The 21,132-nt window shown below is 42.8% G+C and overlaps 1 long non-coding RNA gene across 2 annotated transcripts in view; it reads right to left on the reverse strand.

Annotated features, from left to right (window-relative positions):
* Positions 1-5,531: 5,531 nt before the first annotated feature.
* Positions 5,532-21,132, reverse strand: part of LOC104690167 — a 64,951-nt gene continuing 49,350 nt past the window's right edge. The window contains exons 8-12 of one of the 2 annotated variants that reach the window (XR_005602163.1): positions 16,908-17,167; positions 14,245-15,102; positions 9,476-9,572; positions 8,870-8,906; positions 5,532-7,631 (exon numbers count right to left, since the gene is read on the reverse strand). This is a non-coding gene — a long non-coding RNA (uncharacterized LOC104690167). Of the gene's footprint in view, positions 8,073-8,869; positions 8,907-9,475; positions 9,573-14,244; positions 15,103-16,907; positions 17,168-21,132 lie in introns of both variants that reach the window. The other variant, XR_005602162.1, reaches the window with a different exon arrangement.

Here is a 21,132-nt window from a genome sequence, read left to right on the forward strand (position 1 = left end):
CTGGAGTAGAAAATTACCACTGAGGGGGAAAAAACAGCAGGGGAATGATCTCAGTATTTCCCAGGCATTATCAGCAGGCATAGACACTACCAGAAGGAATGAAAAGGAAAGTAAGATTTGGTCCAGGACATGTATGAAAAGGAAACCCAATGGATAAGAGGACTGAAAGGAACAGAAGATGCAGGAGAAGGTTGTTTAGGAAAAAAAATAAAAAAAAGAAGGGGGGTGCAAAAGGAAGGGCAAAAACCAAGACTATATCTGTCACTCGTCTCTCCCCGCCCACTCTGAGAAGCTTCAAAAGAGATCTGGAAATAGAGAGGAAAAAAACGACAGTCAGATATTACTGTTCCAGCCACTGAGTCATGGCAGGAAACTACTGATACTGTAAATTAAGTTCTGTAAGGTCAGAGAAGAATTGAGTTTTGTCAAGGCTCACTGTAAAAGGAACAAATATTTAGTGGTGAAGATTTGCCCCTTTTGTAACTCTTGGTGTTACCATAGAACCATTTCATGAAGCATCTTTGAAAAAAGCTGCCTTTATTTTATCATTTCACACAAGTGCCGAAGTTTCTTCTCTTCTTCCTGCATCTTTGATTTCATTGCAACAGATGCTTATTAAGAAAAGGATGTGGAGAAAGTAGAAAAAGCCACCAGTCTTTGGTGTGCTACTTGATGCTCGGTCTACTCCAACTCTTAAAATTGCTGTGCCACAGAGAAATCATTTTACCATGATCTTCTTATCCTTTCATCAAATTAGTCACGGGCAGTTGTGGACATTTATGTGGCATTTTTAGACATAGTCCACCACATGTACTGGGTGGAATTGCTTCTACCAGAATGGCATAGCCATCCTAATTCCCACAGAAATACAACAAAGAAAAAAACTGGAATTTGCTATTGTGCAGAGGGCTCAGCAGACTCCTCCCAGCCCTCTAGGAAAGCACCCTTACACTCCTTGCACTGCCCAGACATGTTAAGGTGTTTTTGATTCCCCACCAAGAGTTGAAGAGGTATGGCATCGTGGGATTCCCAGCTGCCAAAACAAAGGTACATGCATGCCATCCAGGCAAATTACATTTTTCAACTGACAAGCCCATCTGTAAAGGTAAGATGCTACCTAGCCCCAAAGTGCTGAAGAAGAAAAACAGCAGACACAGGATTCAGAGAAAACTGGGGAAGGAGCAAACAGTACGGGACATGGATTCTTGGGAAACTGTTATCTGTGTTACTTGTTAATTAAAGTTTTTAATGACCCAGTATTGCTTCTGTTGCCTAGGCATACCCACCACAGCTTTGCAGCTGCCCATCACAGTGAACACAGCCAGGAGCTCTTGTCCCACTTCAGAGGTTAAGGCATAATGGGATGCTTGTGCATCTGCTACAGAAACCTACTATGCAACCCACTAAGCAACTTTCCAACTCAGTCATCTAAAGCTAATTGCTTCCATAAGTCCTGAGGGTCTCTCTCCAGCCCATCTGAGTCACTGTACCATGTCTGAACCAGACCCGGCTGAGCACAGTTCAGCAGAGAAACAAGAAAAATTGTCAAGAATAGCCCAGTGGTAGCAAATCAAGGAAGTCAGTCATACCAGGGAAAGACACTGGTGATCCTGGAAACTTGTCCCATTCTTCCTCCACCAAGAAAACAGACCAAAACAGAACTTGACTTATGAGGCAGGAGGAGTTCTATCCAGTGATACATGGAACAAGAGGATGCAAGAAAGTTGCAGGGCAACTTCCTGCACAATCTTCTTATAAATTGGGAAGTCGTGGCTGAAGGCAATACACCTCATGGTAGGCTACAGGAAAGCACAAACACAGGCACCTGCTGCTGAGAGAAGCACTGAAGGGCCTTGAGTGTGGAATCCCTCCATCTTTTCCTGACAGTAGCTTTAAAGGCTGATTAATAGCTTTGATGTTTTAACAAATAAAAGAATTTGTGACATTACAGAAACTAGCCAGATTCTATCTATGGTGAATCACCATAACACATAACTTGTCTGAACTTCAAAACATTCCTGTCAGAGATCACTGGCCAAAAAGAAAATCTATTCCTTTTTTGTTTGGGCTTACAGGTACTGATAAATTTGATGACATGACGATGATTTCCAGCAGGGGAGCAATATTTGTCTCAATTTCCACACCAAAAACAGCTATGGAAAAGGGCAAAGAATATAATGACTCAGTATCACAGGGTGGAGACTAATTAGCAGCAGATCAGGAGCAGGCAGTGGTCTCTGGAAGAAGGTGCTTTCATGAACAGAGCACAATCTTAGTCATCGCCTGTCTTGATCAACTGCAGAGGTTTCCATGAAACAAATGCTATGGCTGCCTCAAACTGAACAAAACCCTTTGGTGACTTTTTGTTTGATTATTTGAAAAGTAGTGCCTCTTTTTGGGACCTTCCCTATTCTTTTCTTCCAGTATCCAGTTAATCCTGGTAGAGTGGACCTCCTCTCCATCAACCAAAATCTCACTGTACAGCAGGAGTGCTTATCAGGCAGTGCCTCTCCATGAGCCCTCTCAGTTCACTGAGGACAGATAATATAAATATTAAGAATATGAGGACAGCATCATCCTTTCACTCAATCAATGCAGATGCACCACAGGGTCATTTCAGCAATTGCTTTTTTTAAGACATGCTATTCTCCTCTGTGATTTCAGGCAACCAGTGAACTCACAGCACCTGCCCTTTCACTGGTACAAAACCACTACAAAAACATTCTATCTAGTTAGTTATCGCATTACCCCATCAGCAAGGTGGATTTTATTCCTGCTTTAACAAACCTGTCATCATTTTGGGTTTATCGGAAAAGTGTACTGTGAACACAGGGAAAGATAATTCTGGTCTAACAAACTATTTAGCTGGTTTTTTCTAGTAATATATCGGGAAATGCTGTCAAAACTAAGATTTGAATCTGCATGTCCTAGTGCTCCTACTATTCCTAATAGGACCCACTGGATTGCCTCCTAGTAAGTTTTTTTCTTCTGAAAAATCTATTGCTTACTTAAGGAACTTACTTAAACACTCAAAAGCCCAAGAATTGATTTGTTTATTTTTTAACTAAATCAGCAAGTGCATTTTTCAGGAGTTGATGTATGCCCATTCATATTGAGAAAGGTTTTGGTAATTAGCATTTATCTTTAGCTAAGCAGAGCTGAAGAATGGCACAGACATTATGAATTTTAAAGTTTCCGTTCCTCAGGGAGTAAAGTGTGGCTTTTCCTGCCATTCTCAGCTTGGCTGGAACTGCAGGAGGGCCGGTCAGGATGCCCTATAAACCAAGAAAATTTGGGCTGTGTGCCAAGCACCCATCTCCCTGCTGGCACAGGCACCTCCAAGCAGCTCCCCGATCTCACATGGGCTGGAACATTAGAGGAACTCCCTCCTGAAATAATAGAGACTACCTAAGCACTCCTGCTTTTAAAAATTACAATAAATATGGGCAAATGCATGCCCTGTAAAATATTTTGAAGGGTTTCAACAATCACTCTCTTGTTTGGTGACCAGGAGTTTGTCAAGCAAAGATGACAGACACCACCCACTCACCCCGGCTGAGGTCTGAACCAAACCATCAATACAACACAGTGTCGAGGACCTCTAGCTCTCTTTTGCCTTGTGCTGGTCTATCATTGCATATCCTTAATGCAGCAGGATCTCTGGCATCCCAAAAATCCTCCTCTCCTAGGCAACAAACTGATTGACTGTCTCAATGATTGACATTTCTTTGGGTTTTTTTCATTCATTCTCAACTCCATAACTGGCAGTTGCATCTACTGGGTTCTCTGTTTCTGCAGCTTATGATTTTTTTTGAAGCAGATAAAGGGATTTAGGAACTTAAACCTCCCTGCACCAGTGGATGTGCAGATTTTTGCCAAAATCAGCCAGGCTAGAAAAAGTACAGAAAGCACTTGCTCTGACACAGCACAGTCTGGATGACACATCTGGGTGCTCACACAAGCTGAGAAGGTGTTCGGCAATCTGTGGCAGGATGAAAATAGAGATGAGTGGGGACAGATCCCTTGATTTATTTTAAAAACACCACCCATGGTCAGTTAAACTTGTTTCCTGGGCAGCCTGGCCATGCATGGAGCAGGCCTGCAGTTTTACATCCCTCTGCAGCCTGGAAGGATGTGCCAGCAGTAGCATATGTGAGCAGTGGCACAAACAGAAGGCAGCAGTCCCATACATAGGACATGCTTCACCAAGGCAGATCTTGTCCCTCTCCTGAGAGGGTACAACTGGTGAGAAGTACCTAAGATGAGATGCCCATGCTGCACTGCCAGACCTGTGTCCTTCAGAGAGGCCTGACAGAATTTCACATTATGGCCAGTGCTGTGAGATGACTGCACAAATGTCCCCACTGGTGGCCTCAGCCTCTTGTTTGATGTATGAAATCTTCCAGCCTAACTCCTGAACATCACCTCGGATAGAGGAGGACACATCCCCCAGTCTCAAAGCTTGTTCTGCTCCTGTGACAGCTGCAGAAGTTACTATGGAGAAAACCAGTTCAGTACAACAAAGTACCACAGTAAACCTCTTTCTACAGTTTATTATCAGAAACAAAGAGGGATGCAAGAGGCCAAGCTGCTTTCTTAGGTCTCACAGTGGCCTGCCACAGCCCACCACTGCTGCAGCCCATGCACCTCCAGACTGCTCACTGATCTTCTGCAGGATAGCTCTAGGGGCCTCCAACCAATGGGTACAGCTGACTTAATACAGATACATTTCAGTTATGCATAAAAAGCCAAATTCATTACACATTAAAGCATGGCAGTTTTAACCTAACACTTTTAGGCTTTTCCCTACTTCTGCTGGCAAGACCGCTGTATTTTCTCATACATGTGAGGAAGCTTTCCCAAATAGTATCACAGGGAGAAAAAAACCCCACTATGTACATCATTCTCTGTGGAACGCCCAAATCACCAAGCTTGCAGAGAGTGATGCAGTAGCTGGGGAGTAGCTGAGAGGATTGAGCCTGTGCCTGCTCAGTGGGAGGCATGAGGATCTCCTCACAAGGTGTCAGCAGATGGCTGGGTGCTGAAGGTATCTCCCTGGTGACACCCACGGGAAACAGCTGGCAGAAACCTAGGGTGAGGGACAGTTGCCTCACAAGTTGTCCAACACAATTTAGCCACTTTTGGGCATCTACAAAACCTTCACTGGGCTAAGACCATGGCACAGGGCACTTGGGAGGCCACTGCTCCTCTATAGCAATAGCTAAAGTTCAGGCACCTCAAATGGCATTACTCCTCTACATTTACACACTTGAATCATTCCTCTGCAAAACAAACTAAAAACAGCTGGAAGAGCAGATAACCACAAGAACTCAAGCTATAGCTCTCCTGTCTGCATTGTTAAAATTAGAGTTTAGGGTTTGATATGTGAATATCATGATCTGATAACAATTACCACAAAAATACCAACCTAAAGGGCAGTGACACACCCTCCCTGCTCTGTTTACAAATGTCATGGTCATATGAGATAGTAGTCAAACATATCAGCAGACTAAAAATAAACCACAATAGGATATGTTGATAAATATTTATTTCAAAACAGTATAGCTTTTTACATGACTAATGTTAATGTGATTTCAGACTGAGAAGAAAACAACCAATGTTCATTGCTTCTAACTGTGTTTAGAGGAGTGACACAGGTAACTAACTACCATCAACTCTGGCATTTTATTCTCCTGGTAGAAAATGTGAGTAGGTAGATCAGTCAAGACCATTGTTGCTTTTAATACACCAGTGAGGAGTAGTGCAGGATGCAACTAGCAGGCCACAGGTATCATCTTGGAAGAGGACCAGCCATTTGCATGCAAAAGGGTTCATCCTTCATGACCGTGTGGGCTGGTTTCATGCACCAGCCAACAGAGCCTGTATCACAGAGAAGTTAGAAAATGTCTGCCTGGACCTTTAAGACAATTTTATTTCCAGTTAGATCACCATCAAACCCTTTTCACAATAGCATCTGCCACTGAACCACTGCTAATTAGTCAGTCTCTGTTCAGCGAGGGAGGAAGACGTGACAGCAAAGATGAAATTATTTTTAAAAACGGCCTGAAAAGCCCCGATAAGGATTGCAGCACTTTATGACCTACACCATGCTTGTCACAGGGCAGGGAGAGGGAATTTGCCTATCACTACATGTTGCAATCGCTGTGGAAATGTCTCTCTCTTCTTGCTTCCTCTCCACCCTTGTTCAGAGAGTTAAGGTAAGATGGGAAAGCAGCTGCAGCTTCTAGGACATCCCATCTGGGGGTCCAGGACAGCGCTGGCAATGCTCCTTCAGTGTGCTCTATAAGCCTCAGTTGCTTTAATATTTTCTCCGTAAGTATCACTTCTCTAACTGTTGTAAGCAGCATGAAGAATATTCATGTAAGATCTTGAACAGTTTGGGTGTGGTGCAGTAGGGGCCACACAACAGACAATGCAGTCAAGGGATTTACTGAAGCAAATAGCTCTGTTGTGCTGGGGGAGAGAGAGAAGAATTGGGAGAAGCCTCTTGACTTAGGGAAACGATTCATAGCTCAGTGAAAGTCTGTGGAATGACTATTCTAACATTTAAAAGTTTCCATTCTGCACACCACAGTCTCCCAGTGAAAAAGCAGGGCTCTTCCAAGTATAAGTTTACCAGGCTGAAAGGTTAACAGGGAGAAACAGAAGTCCCAGGAGTGTGACTCTTCATTTAGCACTTTGGTCTCACAGATACATCCGGACAGCTACAGCCTGACTTCCTAAGCACAAGAGCAGCTTTATTGGAATTTCTTGTCCATCATTCTCCCAAGAATATGGAGAGGAAAAGGGGGTTGCACAGTTGGGTATTTCTGCAGTTCCTTGGTGAGGACAGAAGCATAGAGTTCACAAGTCTTGGAGAGAGATCTTTGAAAAGAGAAAGTGGTGTGTTTCCAATGAGACACCCACCCTCTCTAAGGTTGGTGTACTGGCAATACCTGAAAGTAATGTGTATGATGCTCTGATGGCTCCTTGAAGACAGGAAAGCCTGGGAGTGAATGGCAGATTCTGCATCTCCATCTCCTCTCTTCTACCTCTTTCCAAACAAAGCAGGGCTCACAGCACTGGAGGGGACTGCTGCCTGTAGCAGTAACCCTCACACTATGGCAGCCTCATCTATGTGAGCATCCCTAAAGCATGATGTAGGGTACATGCCCACTAGAGCATCTGCCCACTCCTGATTCCACAGGGGCCTCCATAGAAACACTGAGCATTCTGCTCCAAAAGCAATTTTCATTCTATCACAGACTGCAATGACACCAGCATCGTGTCCACCCTCCTAAATGCATTCAGCTCAGCAGTTTACCAAACACACTTGGAAGGGCTAACAACAAGACAGAGTACCAACACTGACAGGCTGAATTTTAGCAGAGTTAAGAAGAGGGTTATAGAGAGAAAATTAAATATTTCAAAGCACATAATCATGGTACTGTCCTGTTACACATCTGCCTAAGTTGCACTAGTAGTCAGCAAATTTTCTCTGTAATTCTCCACTTTCATGAAATAGAACTTATTTCTGGTGAAAAATAATATATACACTCCAACACTCTGTACACCATTCACGCAGAATAGCAAAGGATTCAGTGCAGCGGGAAAGTGTCATCTTCCAAAAGCTGCAAAACCCATAAACAGACAGAAGTTACGTTCAGTTCCTAAGTACTAAGAAATACACATAAAAAGGAGACCTCCTACCAAGATGGCAGAAAGATCAAATGAAAGGAAGAAGGAAAGGACAGTATGATATCCCCTTGTGTCCTGCTATTTTTTTGTTATTACGGAGTGCTTTACTTCCACAGAGTGTGTAATAAGAACGTGTTTGTATGGTAAAGCAGATTCAGCTAAAATCATCAGCAGAAAACTTACAGAAAAAGATTTTTTTTCCAAGTGTTTTCAGTAATGATACAAGTTCAGAAATTAACATTACACTGGTGAAGCATTATCTCAAGAAACACGTTAGCATTTGTGTTGTGTTTGTGTAGGGCATTGCTGAAGGCTCATGGACCTTCTGAAAGCGGCCATAGTGTAAATCTCTGCTTCAGTCATGTTCCATTTCTCTGTAGAGGAAATTAAATCAAAGACTTAGCACTCTACAAAGGGAGGTATATGATAATCACCAGCAGGAAACTCATCATGTTTGGGAATCTAAGACATCTTCCTTCTTTTCCAAGATATCTTTAGCTTAATCCTAACCAGTCACAGGAGGACAGAGAAATATATATGGTCTACATTGTCAACCAGTCAATACACCATACAGAAAAATCAACCTCTTTTCCACTCCTCATTTATTTCCCGCAAGCCTCTTCTATAATCTTTTCCTTTCCACACACCCCAGCTACTTGAAAACCACAGGCTTCCCCATGCTATTGGATTGGTTGAGTTTTGTAATGGCTGCTAGTGTGAAAATCTTTCATAATATTCTAACAAAAACAAATAGTTTTAGCCAGTCCCCTTTAGTACATATGCTTATTTTCCTCATGTCAATTAAAATAATAATTTAAATAAATTACTAATTAGTAATTTATTAATAATTTAAATAAAAGACATAATAAAACTGAAAAAAGTATTTCCTAGTATGATGCTTAAAAGCTGATAGGAGCATGCAAGTCGTGTATCATGCTAATTTTTAATTACATTCTGTATGTGGTCATTTCAGATATGCTAGAAACAGAGGAATCATCCAATATATAGCTTTGGCAAATATATTTACAAATATATTCCACAGACACTGTCAGAAGTTGATACTAAAAATAAAAGGCATAAATTAAAAGGAAGGCAGTAGATACTAATCCTTGTGGTGGAAAAGCTATTTCAAAATATGAACTTAACCACATCCTCTTTAGTATGTACTTACCAACATTCAATACAGTCTTCTGGAATCTGTGCAAAGCCTGAGACAACAGTTCAGAAAAGCACATAAATATATATTTCATATTAAAAGAAAAGCTCATTCTGAAAACCAGCTTTAATAATTAGACATTAATACTCAACAACTATGTCCATATTTGGGCCTAGAACAGGTCTGTGCTCTCTCAGACTCACTGCAAAGGCTACAGGAGGACCACCATTTCTTTGGAACAACAAAGAGCAGGAATTAATAATCCAAGGCCTTAGACTTCAAGTCCCATCTGCTGCAAAGGAAAGGCAAGGCACACTGAGAACTTCTTTCAAGCCTAGCATCTCATAAGTGTAACCCAGCTCCAATGCTTTCCAGGGTGGCAGAGCCTCTTAACTCCACCTCCCACACCTGCTCATCCAGCCTCCTCATACCTCCGAAACACAGACTCCATTCCATTCAGTGAACCTGCAGAACACTTAGTTTATGGAAAAGACTGTGTCTGAGCACAGCATTAAACTGAATTTACTTTCCAGTAGTCAACATGAGCAGCAAACAACACCAGGAATAAATTGCTTCCAAGCTTTGTGCTTTTCATAGTAACAGCTTAATTTCTGAGCTTACCTGTAGCTGCCACACAGCTTGGAGTTTGCTGCAGATCTATAGCTGTCCTGCCATTTTCATCACAGAAGTAACAAGTAGGAGTGTTGTTCTCTTCTTTCTAGGAAGCAAATGAAAGACACAGGTGGTTTGTAGGTATTTATTTAAAACACATTTCAGTCTTTTGACTAATGACCAGGAGAAGGAAGCAGGAAAAGGGGAAACAGAGCCAGTTTTCACCCAGTTTAATAATCTCCAAGCCATCTGTCCACACCTTTGCATACACAAGAGCCATGTAACTGTGCCTTGCTGACAAAAAGTGGTGGCCAAATCAACAGAGTCTATGCCTCTACATGGGCAAACCCTCAACTGGGCTGCTTATCCCAAATAGTTTGTTGCACTATTGAAACAGCTGATGCTTGAGACTATAATGACATAGAACATACCTGATCTAATTGGGATTCAGCCTTGGTAATAGGCCTTTATCATCAGCACAGCAGGACATAATAAAGCTTCCACAATTAAGTGAGCAACTAAGCCATTTTCCTGCTTTTCTTTCTTTTAGTAGTTTCTTTATGATGGCATAAGCAGTGGAATTGGTGCTCTTAACATTTATTATACATGTTTTGGTTTAAGCTTAGAATTTTCCTGTGCTAAAAGCAACAAGCTTTGTCAACTGAGGCTCTTATTTGGCTGCTACAGGCTGCAAAGCAGAAAGAGACCAGGGGTTTGCAAAGCCCAGCACTGTGCTCCAAAGCGGGAGCTTGCTGCTCAGGAATCTCTCCAGAGACTACCACGGTGTTTCCAAGGCAGAATTACGACCTGTTTTACTTATGTGCAAGTTTGGGAGTCCTTTTACCCCTCCTTCTTGCATCCAAAACCCCAGTTTGTGCTATTCTATCTCTGTTCAACCCTACAGCTCCTCAGCGAGGCCCCTGCAAAGAGAAGCATGGGGAGGGGGATTGCAAGTTCAGCCTCATCTCACAGCCTGCCTGACACAGGTGCAGGGGCCAGAACCTCCCCAACTCCTCCACAGAGCTGGAGAATAGGAGATGGCCAAAAGCACATTAAGGGAATTGAATTTAGGTCTTGTTGAGACTTTAAAGCAAACACTTTCAAAAAGGAGGGCAGGGGAGAGTCACAAATATACATTGGCTGGCCTGTGCAGCCATGTCCACAAAGCAAAAGCTGCCCAACTGCACCTGCGCCATGCTCCAAGCTGTGCCTCAGCCCAGAGACACCCACAGCCCTCCTGCCACGGCCTCAGCCCAGAGACACCCACAGCCCTCCCGCCATCGCCTCGGCCCAGAGACACCCAGAGACACCCACAGCCCTCCCGCCATCGCCTCGGCCCAGAGACACCCGGAGACACCCACAGCCCTCCCGCCATTGCCTCAGCCCAGAGACACCCAGAGACACCCACAGCCCTCCCGCCATCACCTCAGCCCAGAGACACCCACAGCCCTCCCGCCATTGCCTCAGCCCAGAGACACCCAGAGACACCCACAGCCCTCCCGCCATTGCCTCAGCCCAGAGACACCCACAGCCCTTCTGCCATCACCTCAGCCCCTCAGGACAGGAGTGGCCTCCCCACAGCCCTCTATACTAACAGCCTTGCCTGCTGGGGGGACCCAGACTGTCATGTGAGACAGAGGGAAAGTGGAGCCCTGTGGCTGTGGGGCAGGAGGCCCAGTGCCTGCCCACTGTGGGACTGCCCTTGCCCAGGCCACTGGAACCTGCGAAGTCAGAGAATTCCTACCAACACAGAAATTACCTTCTCTGTGAGCGCCTGAGAGAACAAAACAGTCCATGAGGTTAATGGAAAAGAGGAACTCTGCCCGGATACATAGGAGATCCTGCTAGAAATGTCTCAATGCCAGAAGAACAGTAACAGGGGTAAAAAAAAAATAAAGTATAAAAATGGGAACTGAAAAAGCATGGAAAACTGCTCTCCAGCTGGTGGGCTCCTCCTGGCTGCATAAACAGTTAGGAGACCTCAGGAAAAAAACAACTCTATCTAAGATGAACAACTGCACTTACACTGTGGTGTTTCTGCTGGTAGAGCCCGTGTGGTGCTGCACAAAAACAGTGGCAAGAAAGGGAAATTGAAAGCCTTGGAGGGGCTCTGGGAAGTCACCTTCTCCACAGCTGCTCCCTGTGGCCAAAAACACCCAGTTAGGGCAAGAGGTGGCGGACAGGGGTTGTGTGGGCATGGAGGTGTGAGGGCACTGGATCGAGCAGGGAACTGGGACACCTCCCCCTGTCCATGGTCCCCTGGGATGCCTCAGTCCATGGCTACATCCAATCCTCGCTGCTGGCACCAAGTCATCCCTCAGAGCATCCTCCCTTCAGGCTATCAGAGTCCAAGGCAATGGCCAGTCTTTCTTACTGACATTCCTATCCCTAAATACATTTTCACCCCAGAGATCATCTCCCTTACTCATCTCTCATCCCAGGCAACGCAACTTTGTGGGACTCCAACTCCTGCTTGTTAGCTCAAGCCAAAAGGAATAACTATCAACTAAGAATAAATACTAATTAACCTGAATCTTTCATCATATCGTGATCTGAACCAGATGCTATATCTATCTTTAACTTTAGGCTGCTTTGAGATGCAACCTCTATCTGCAGCAGGCAAAAATAAGATTCCTTCTTTTGATAAAGTTAATTGTGGGCCTCAACAAGACACATTTCTTGGCAATACTGTGCTCTTATCTTTAAATGCTGTGAACTCACAAGGGTTTGAGAGGCCTTAAATCTTGAGTGCTTCCCATATGAGTTTTGTGATTGAGGAGAATTCAACCCAGGAACTTTCCCATGTCATGCTGGAAAAAGAGGTGCAGTGAAGACAGCTTTAACAGTGCACACAAGCGCTGAATAGAGGCTGTCTCTGAACACCCAGCCAAAGGCTGCACAAGAGCACAGCCGAGATTTAGCCCCCCAAAACAGGGGACAACAGGATGAAAGCCATATGGTATCTTCTGTTGAGCTGGTTGAAATCAGTGGTGCTTTATATTGGTTTTAGTATCAGAGAAAGAATAATAGAGCAGGGTTAAAACCAAAGATTTATTTGCCAAAGTGCATCAACATTTTCAAAGCTGCTTTGTTTAGATTTTTTTTCATTTGTTGGAAGTAGCTCCAATGTTTTCTAAATTACTGAAAACCACTGTTAAAAAATTCCTGTAACAAAACTGTGTTTTTCATTATGACTGTTGGTACTTATGCAGACAATATACATAGAGAGAGGAAACTATACAAACCAGACTTACTGTAAAAGCCAAGACCTTCTATAAATGCAGCTATGTTCTCTTGCAGAAAAATAGGTTAGGTGGGGGGAAATATTTTTGGACTTCAAAAAACAGTGACAGGGATACCAAAGAACTCTTGGCAAAAGCTGTGCAAAGCCAAATTCTGCCCAGTTCCACCTCTCAGGTACCTTCTGTGCAACAGTCTAGGTTGGTAACTAGGATTAGCAATTTAATCTTCACACCACTTCAGCACGGACACGTAAGTTTCAACAAGCCTGCAGATGAAGTAATAAAAACCAAGCCTCTACCATTTTAAAGTTGCATAAACAGTGTTTAAGTGGTTTAATAGTGGGGTTTGTTTGCACAGCAAAAATGTCATCATATAGAGCAATTCAGCAAGTCCAAAGATGTGTCCAGCAGTGCCAACTTCCCAGGTGCTGGCACACCTTTCCATCCACAGACCCTCTGCTGCAGATCACCAAGGGCCTCTTGGTCTGTAAGACACACATCTCACTTGTGAGGCCAGACATCACCCAAACCCTTGTTACGTGGCACACGAGGAACCGCTCCTGCGTCCCATGAAATAGACCTTGCTTTCCTAGAAGAAAGCCCTCAAATTTGTGCTAAAGGAACGAATGGCAGCTCCATCCTCCTGAAGAGCTGAAATGGCTAAAAACACTGAGGATGAAGTACTGTTCTACCTTCTTGATGAGTCCAACCATCACCTACCTCCTCTCTGTCTTGAAAGTCGCCGTTTCCTATGGTAGTAAGGCACTAGTGAGCAGTGAGAACCACACGAGATAACCACATACCTGATTCTTACCAAAACTGATGGGAATTACATAACCAATGCTTTTTTGAGAACTCTGTCAAATTTAATGCCAAAATTGCCCTTAAGTCTTCTATTTAGGGTAGTGGCTGGCTGTAAATCTCTAAAGGTACATAGTCAAGTGGAAACACGGGCCAGAGTTTCAGCTACCTGAACAGTCCCAGGTGGTCAGGTGTATTTTAGGTACTGAAAACAACTTTTTAAAGTCTAGTCAAGATTCCTTTCCTTGAACTGAAGGTTCATAATGATGAGTCCCATAACCAAAACTGCCATCATAACAAACGCACAGGCATCTCCTTTCCTGAATGTGGGTGGTTTTGATGCCTGCACTGGTTATAAGCAGCAATGTACTAAGGGAGTACAAAACCATGAAATTTAGGAAGATGAGTAATGTATGAAGTGTGGAGGCAGTGAGAGATGATCCTCATATTATGTGCTTTTATTTAATAATTTATAAATAAGTATCAGCTTTCCCCAAACTGCCCCTCAGCCTAGCAATTACATGTTGGCTAATTTCTGGTTAGTGCTGTTCTTTTATAATAACAAACTGTTCCCAAAGCCTCACATACAGAGAATTAGACAATCAAAGTACTGTGTGCGATTTTCCACTTAATTCATTCAGTTAGCTGCAATTAAAACAATACAATTCAAGGCCTTGTGTGTTTCTCTGAAAAAATACAAAACTTTACTTGTTACTATTAATATATACAACCTACTAGAAAGAGTTAACAAAGCCCCTTTGTCTTCAGTGTTGTAGTAGAGTAATTTTCTTATCCTTTTCTGTAGATGCCCTGGCAGTCATCAATATTTCTTTCAGTTGCTGTTCTTCAAAAGAGACACGCTTTTCATTCAACTGCACAGAAAAAAAAAGGAATCCAGTGGGACAAATTCTCTTGGTGAGCAGATCCACTATAGCTGCCTGGGAAGGAATCTAGGTGAAGGTGCAGGGCTTGCATTAAGGAGATGATCAAACCTATTTAGAAGGGAAGAGGCACCATTTTATCATGCAGTAATCAAATTTTTGTTAGATTTTACCTAGATATTTTACCTGAATATTTCATATTTCTAGAAAAGCAGTGTTTCATAGCTGCTGATCTCTGCTCACCCACTTTGTATAAATGACATACCAAGTTTCAGCATGACTATAGAATGTTTCCTTTGTTTGTTTCATGGAGCTTCACTAATGAAACCTAATGACAATCTAATTAACATTATACCAGATTTGTGGGTGCGAAAGAGGACAGAAGCTGTACCTGGCTCCACAAGAAAGCGATAAGCCACCCTATTAGAGCTGCTGTGACTGTCTCTCATACCACCAAGCTCCCCCAAAACCGGGCATTATTTCCATCAGTTATGAACATAGAGTGTGCAGTGCTCAGACAGCAGAAACATCCCTGCCTTCTGAGGATGCACCATGTCGATCCAAGTCTCAGAGTGCTTCCAGAGCTTCTGTGAGCAAGGTTTATATCCACACTATTCTTGGTAGGAGACTATACTCCTGATGTGCTGGTCTTGGGTATGTTAATTCAGTATTTCAGCAGTGGTTCTTGACAGAGGCTTGATTCAACCTACTCCTGCAACAGAATAACAAAGCACTGATTTGGATCTGTACTCTTAATTACAACCCACCAATATAAATGAGCATTTCACTTAAGCTCAGTTCCTCAAGAAAGAACTATTGTCTGCTTTGATAAGATGGTATGAAATTTATCCAAACATTTATCAAACGATGTGAAATCTTATTGGAAGAATATGCTCCGAGATTTTGTGAATAAAGTCCCTCAGGATAAAGCAACACCAAAATACATGTCAGAGCAGTGAATCCCAAAGTCTGGTCCAAAGGGAATTCACAGCTCATCTAGTGCCCACTTTTATTCTTTTATTCCAGTACACAACAGCACAAAAAGGACAGGGCAAAATAAAGAACCAAAATCAGCATTTCTTTTCCAGAAAGGTAGACCTCTGCCAAACCCAGCTCCAAGAAACACTTTCCAGTATTTTTCTTCCTTCCAGTTACTGTTGTTTTACAAAGATATTACACAGTGATGAATAATAAAGAAGGCAATTCACTAAACAAAGTACCTATTCCAAAGTTATTTTTATTAAAAGAAATGCAAATACCATACTCATGGCATATGACTTTACACTTGAAGAATCTTGCAATTTGCATAAAATCTGGGTGAAAGAAATTTAGTTGAAAGACCACATCTCCAACTATTAATGAATATTCCCAGAAAATCTAACAAAAGAAAAAAAACCCAACCACCTCTGCTTGGCACATTTTTTCCAAATGTGCTTTCTTAGCTTAGGTTGCTTTCATAGAGATAACACTGGCAGACAGCAACTGTATATGTTTTGTAATAAACATACTTTTGATATGGCATTTCAGGGCAATTGGATGAAAACTAAAAAAATTTTTATAAAGCTACATTTATCATCCATGTATATCAAGGATCATGTTATTACAATAAACTATGTAGAGTACAGCACTGTCCATGAAATCAGGGAGATATTTCATATCACTTTAATATGTTGACATTATCAACTGACCTATAAATACCAATAACATTTTCATTATCATCTACATTTAACCCTCTTTAAGCTTTCAAGTGCCCTTACGTCCAACACCCGAAAACATTCAATTCAATTCCACCAAGTAACTCCAAAAATCACATCAAGGAAGTTCTTTATTGGTTTCTCTCAATGACTTCCAGATTAAATCTGCTCTTCTATAATCATAGAAAAGGCTTTCTGTAAGTATCTAGTCTAAAAACACATGGTTGAAGTTAGATATTTTCCATGCTGCAACAACGGACCATGCAACTAGAAAATAGTTAATAACTCTCCTGATGACTCACATACTGAAATCAGTGCTTTCTCTTAGTATCAGAAGAATGAAACCATATTTAAGAATTAAAATAAGATTGTGGAGCACGCAAAAGGATAGGTTTGGATCTGAAAGTATCTACCTTTTACCTACTCACCTTTCAGACACTTGGGCTTCATTAACTCCCAAGTATCACTGCAAGAACATGCACTATCAGTGCAGTGAGTGCATAAATGCCAGAATGCCAAGGTAAGGAAGAGGCAGACATGGTAAATCTGTTCACAGTAGTGTTCCCAGATTGGTGCTAAAATAAGAGTTAGGAGCTACATTCATTTCAAGTAAATATAAGATTATCTATACTCAGTTCAGGCCTTCTTTAGTCATCATCTACTTAGGAAGAAATTATAGCTTATATAGAACAACATTCATTTTTCTCAGTGACAGAAAGTGAAAGTGAACATACTCTGGCCCTTCTCCAGTTCAGACCAAGGAGAGATCCATGCACAAATCCCTGAGGGTGACATCTACCCAGCCCAATACGGCTATACTTACCCATTCTGTAAGCTCCCAGATCAAAAGCAGTTGGCTCAAGCCTCTGGAATAACAAAGGTTTCACATCAAAATATTCTTCCAAATAGAAGTTGAGTATACAAATTTACCATCTCTCCTTGTGACAAAAGCTTTCATCCATAATGTTTGCTAGGAGACAAGACTTTTACCACACCAGAGTGCAAAGAAACTTATAGTGGCCTTTCAGGCCGGTGCATCTTGAATAGTTTCAGTTATGAATGGACAAGTGTTCTTCACACCTCCTAGAACAGGGAAACAAAGAAGAGAAAAAGAAATCCTGGAGTCCTCCAGAAACTCAGCATTTCCACCTAGCTTTCTATTCAAGTATTTCTACCCTTGGCTGTTGATACTATACAAACCCATGGATACACTGAATAGCAATAGATCATAAGCAGCTAATAAAATTACACTGAGCTAGACATCACTACTGTATTGAACAAAACAGATTCTTCCTTCCACCAACAATGTCTAGAGCAGACAGAAGCACAAAAGCTGTGTGATGACATCAGGGAAGGCAAATGGGCAGGCCATGGCAGCTGTATAAATTCTGTGGTTTGGTCCTGGAGTTTGTGGCTTCAGCCCCAGGTCCCAATTCCTTACCACAAACCACTAGAGATCTCTCTGAATAAATGCAGAGCCAGCTCCCTCTCAACGAGGCTCCATCCGATTTAAATATCATCCATGAAAAGGCCTGCAGCTGAAGCATCCTGCCATAGGCATGGCTACTCAGCACAGCTGTGGGCACGGCACAGCTGAGACCCTTTCAGCTTGATAACAGAAGAAAATGCCCTGAGCACTTTCCATCCCTGCAGGCTGCCTGCCTTCTTGGACAGCCCCTTGGGAACACAACTCAGCTGCCTTCTCAGAATCAGACACGGAGGACTGCAGATTAATTGATGCTGCCTGTATCCCAGGGACATCCTGGGGCCCTTAATCATGGCCCTTAGCCATGCTCCTCTAGGTACTTTCCATGCATTAGGCAAAAAGGCAGGCTCCGTATGTCAGGGCTCCTCCAAGAAAGGGCTGTCCACCTGCAGCAGTACCTGCAGAGCAGCAGCTTTTGAACCACTCCACAGTCTAGGATGCTATTCCCGATATCCAAACATAGCTAGCTCAGCCTCTTAATGTCAGTCTTTCTGAACTGTGGCAGTGAGGCAAATGTGCATGAGCACCAGTGGTCAGAGCCACCCAGGCACTCCAGCTGACACAGGCTATAGATGAAAGTCACACATGGGGCAGCCCCTGCTTTGCATTTTGGTGATGTACACAGAGAAAGGAGTGAGGGCAGAGCTGAGACAGTGGGAAGCTTAGAGAGGAGGATGTCTTACTTAAAATCACTCTAAAGCACATTACAAATCTGTTAAATCATTGTGGCTTACCCTGTATTTCAGAGTAAATTAGTAACTTTTCAGAGGGAGTGAAGAAACTACCACTCCACTTTTAAATAATGAAAATGCTAAAAAACCTACACTTAACAGCTCTAAAACTGCAGCAAGTCACCCACCAACACCCACTCCTCTTGTCAGCAGGCTTTTTTCAGCTTTGCCTATTATTTGTGTCAAGTCAGAGATGTCTAATGTTTGCTGTGCTTATCTGCTCAACTTTCAGGAGCCCCAAATGTTACAATATGTACCTGTGCCACTGACCTTTTTCGCCACAGCATTTTGATCTAAATAAGTAAAAACTGCAGAGTTTCCAAAATCATTTGGATTCACTGCTCTGAGTGCATAGCTGTAAAAAATCTGCTTTAAGATTAACATCCAATTTTATTCGTGCCTGAGGCTTCACCACAGCATCTATTTTTGTAAGATTAACAGCAAGATCCCAGTTCTCCAGAAATGTAAAGAGTAACAGACAATTGTAAAAGGAAGATGATGTTTCCTAACCTGCTCTGCTCACATCCAAGAAGGTACATTTTCGTAGCCCTTCCCACACTGGTGTAATTTCTATTTGCGATTTTGCACCCACAACATACAGCATGTGTATTAGTCCTTCTGCCTCCCATTAGCTGGAATGCAAACTGTGGGTGCCAAAAAATACTAACATAAATCTCACATGTGCAAATCATCCCCTGAAAGACAGCTTTTACTCTGGAGGAGTTAAGAAACAGCCATCTTCCAGTACCTTGCACAACAGGAGTTTGAATCATCTAACTTGAAAATACAAGTATAGAAAACGAGCACTTGATATTTTGGCCAATCCATTTGAAATGAGTATACATAAAAACACTTCTTTTTGGACATGGCAACCTGAGGACAAATTGAGGGTCATTTTTAACCTAAACATCAGAGGAGATGCTGCTTTAAATAGTGCCTTTGGTATCTGTCAATTAGAGCTATTGCATTGCTGTCAACTTGCACTCCTGCTTTAGTTCCAGCTTTGCTCCATCCTACACAGAACCGTACAAATCAATTGTCTCTTGAAAACTGGAAAGTGAAATTAATAAACTGTGAGAAAAGCTGATTCATAAAGCTGACACTCCTGTGCCCAACAACCCTGGGTTTCTCCCCTCCAGCTAGTGGCTTCAGATAGGCAGGCAAAGTGGTAAAAGATTATCAAATTGCAACTGTCATTCCTGACAAAATGCATCTCAATGCTGGGAAGGAATTTTAGGTTTTAAGCTAAACCACCACCTCAAAGGGTTCCTCAGAGCCTGTCAATATCTGTACTTTGGATGGAAAGCTACCACTGAGCGCAGTGTGTCCAACATACAGAACCTGCCACAAAATGAAGTTCTTCATAAGAAAGCTCATCTCAGTCCTGGTTGGTAACAATAACAAGGAGACAAGATGAGACCATCAGTCTCAATTGTGAAGACAATGTTTTCCTCCCATATTATTCTGTCTGTCATGTTCCCTTCAGGTTCCAAAGGAATCCCTGTCTCATACATCATTATTTCCCACAAAGCCTGAAAGCCCTCAGGGGGGGTTTCTTCCTGCCCCCTGTACCAGCCTTGAAGTCTGAGTACCTTCAGAACAGTGACAGAGGCCTCTGCCAGCAATAAAGGGGAACATCTGCATACCAATTAAACTGCTGAGCGCTGAAGAGTAAAAAAAGAAAAAAAAAAAGAGGGGGGGAAAAGCCTTGAAAGTAAATCTGAGCCAAGTTCTAATTAATGCCCTAGGCCCCGATTCACCACAGCACTTAGGCATGTAGTTAACTTTAAGCATGTATTTAGTTCCATTGAAGTCAAAAGACAGCATCGGAGAGGCAAACTACATTAGCACAATTTAATACTCTTTGGGCTAATTAATCAGCCATAAAAATTAACTATGAGAACTGTATTCCTTATTCCCCTCACTGTGGCATTTCCAGATGAAAATACTTGAATGTCGCTGGAATAAGCAAAAAAGCGCTACTTGTTTGGCTGTCATGGGGTGCTTGGTCCTACAGCTGTGAAGGCCAGTCCATAAGAACAGCTATAGGAACTGAGCTCTCTCCACATCACAGCCTACTGTCTGTATCTTCTATGTGGTGGCAGCTCGCAGACACAAAAAGCACAGCCCTTGTCCTGAGGAGCAGTAATTGAAGAAACAAAAAGAACTGGCAACAGAGAAGCAGAGCCACCAGGCAATGGATGGCACATCAGAGACTTCTTTCCTTTTCTCTGTAAAGAGGCATTTGCTCCCTGTAGCACATCAGTGTCAGCTGTGATTGGAGGTGGCAAAGGAAAGGCAGCAGACAGGGCTGGGTAAGCAAGGGAGGCTGAGGGCAGATGCAAGTTTCGAGACAGAGCAGGTGAGGTTGCCAAGGAGGCACCGTCAGGCAGAGCTGGGGTGAGGGGAACTGTGCTGGTGTCTAAAGGCAAGGCAGACTGGAGTCTGGCCCAGCCCCAGTGTGGGCAAGGGCTAAACTCTCCTCCGTTTCAGTGCAGCAGGACTAAGCCCTGTAAAAAAGAAGCCCAGAGTGCAACCTCCACATAGCTGAATTGTCCCAGATACATCCAACCCTTTTCTTCACTTGGTAAGCCCAGCATGGTGAATGGCTGCCAACACTGCACCAACAACACGCAGGATAGATGTGGCCTAAACATGGGCTCCAAGGGTCAAATGTGACCAACTTCTGAGGTCCTGTTGACTTCAAAAAAGCATGTGTAAGAACCAACCATTCTGTAAATCAGAATGCAAGGATACAAGCTGGCTGATAAGGGTGTTCCTGCTATGGATTTCTGCCAAAATGAAGCCACAGAAAGTTTGCTGAGTATCAT

Source organism: Corvus cornix, chromosome 6 (genome assembly GCF_000738735.6).
Source record: "Corvus cornix cornix isolate S_Up_H32 chromosome 6, ASM73873v5, whole genome shotgun sequence".
Lineage (NCBI taxonomy): Eukaryota > Metazoa > Chordata > Aves > Passeriformes > Corvidae > Corvus > Corvus cornix.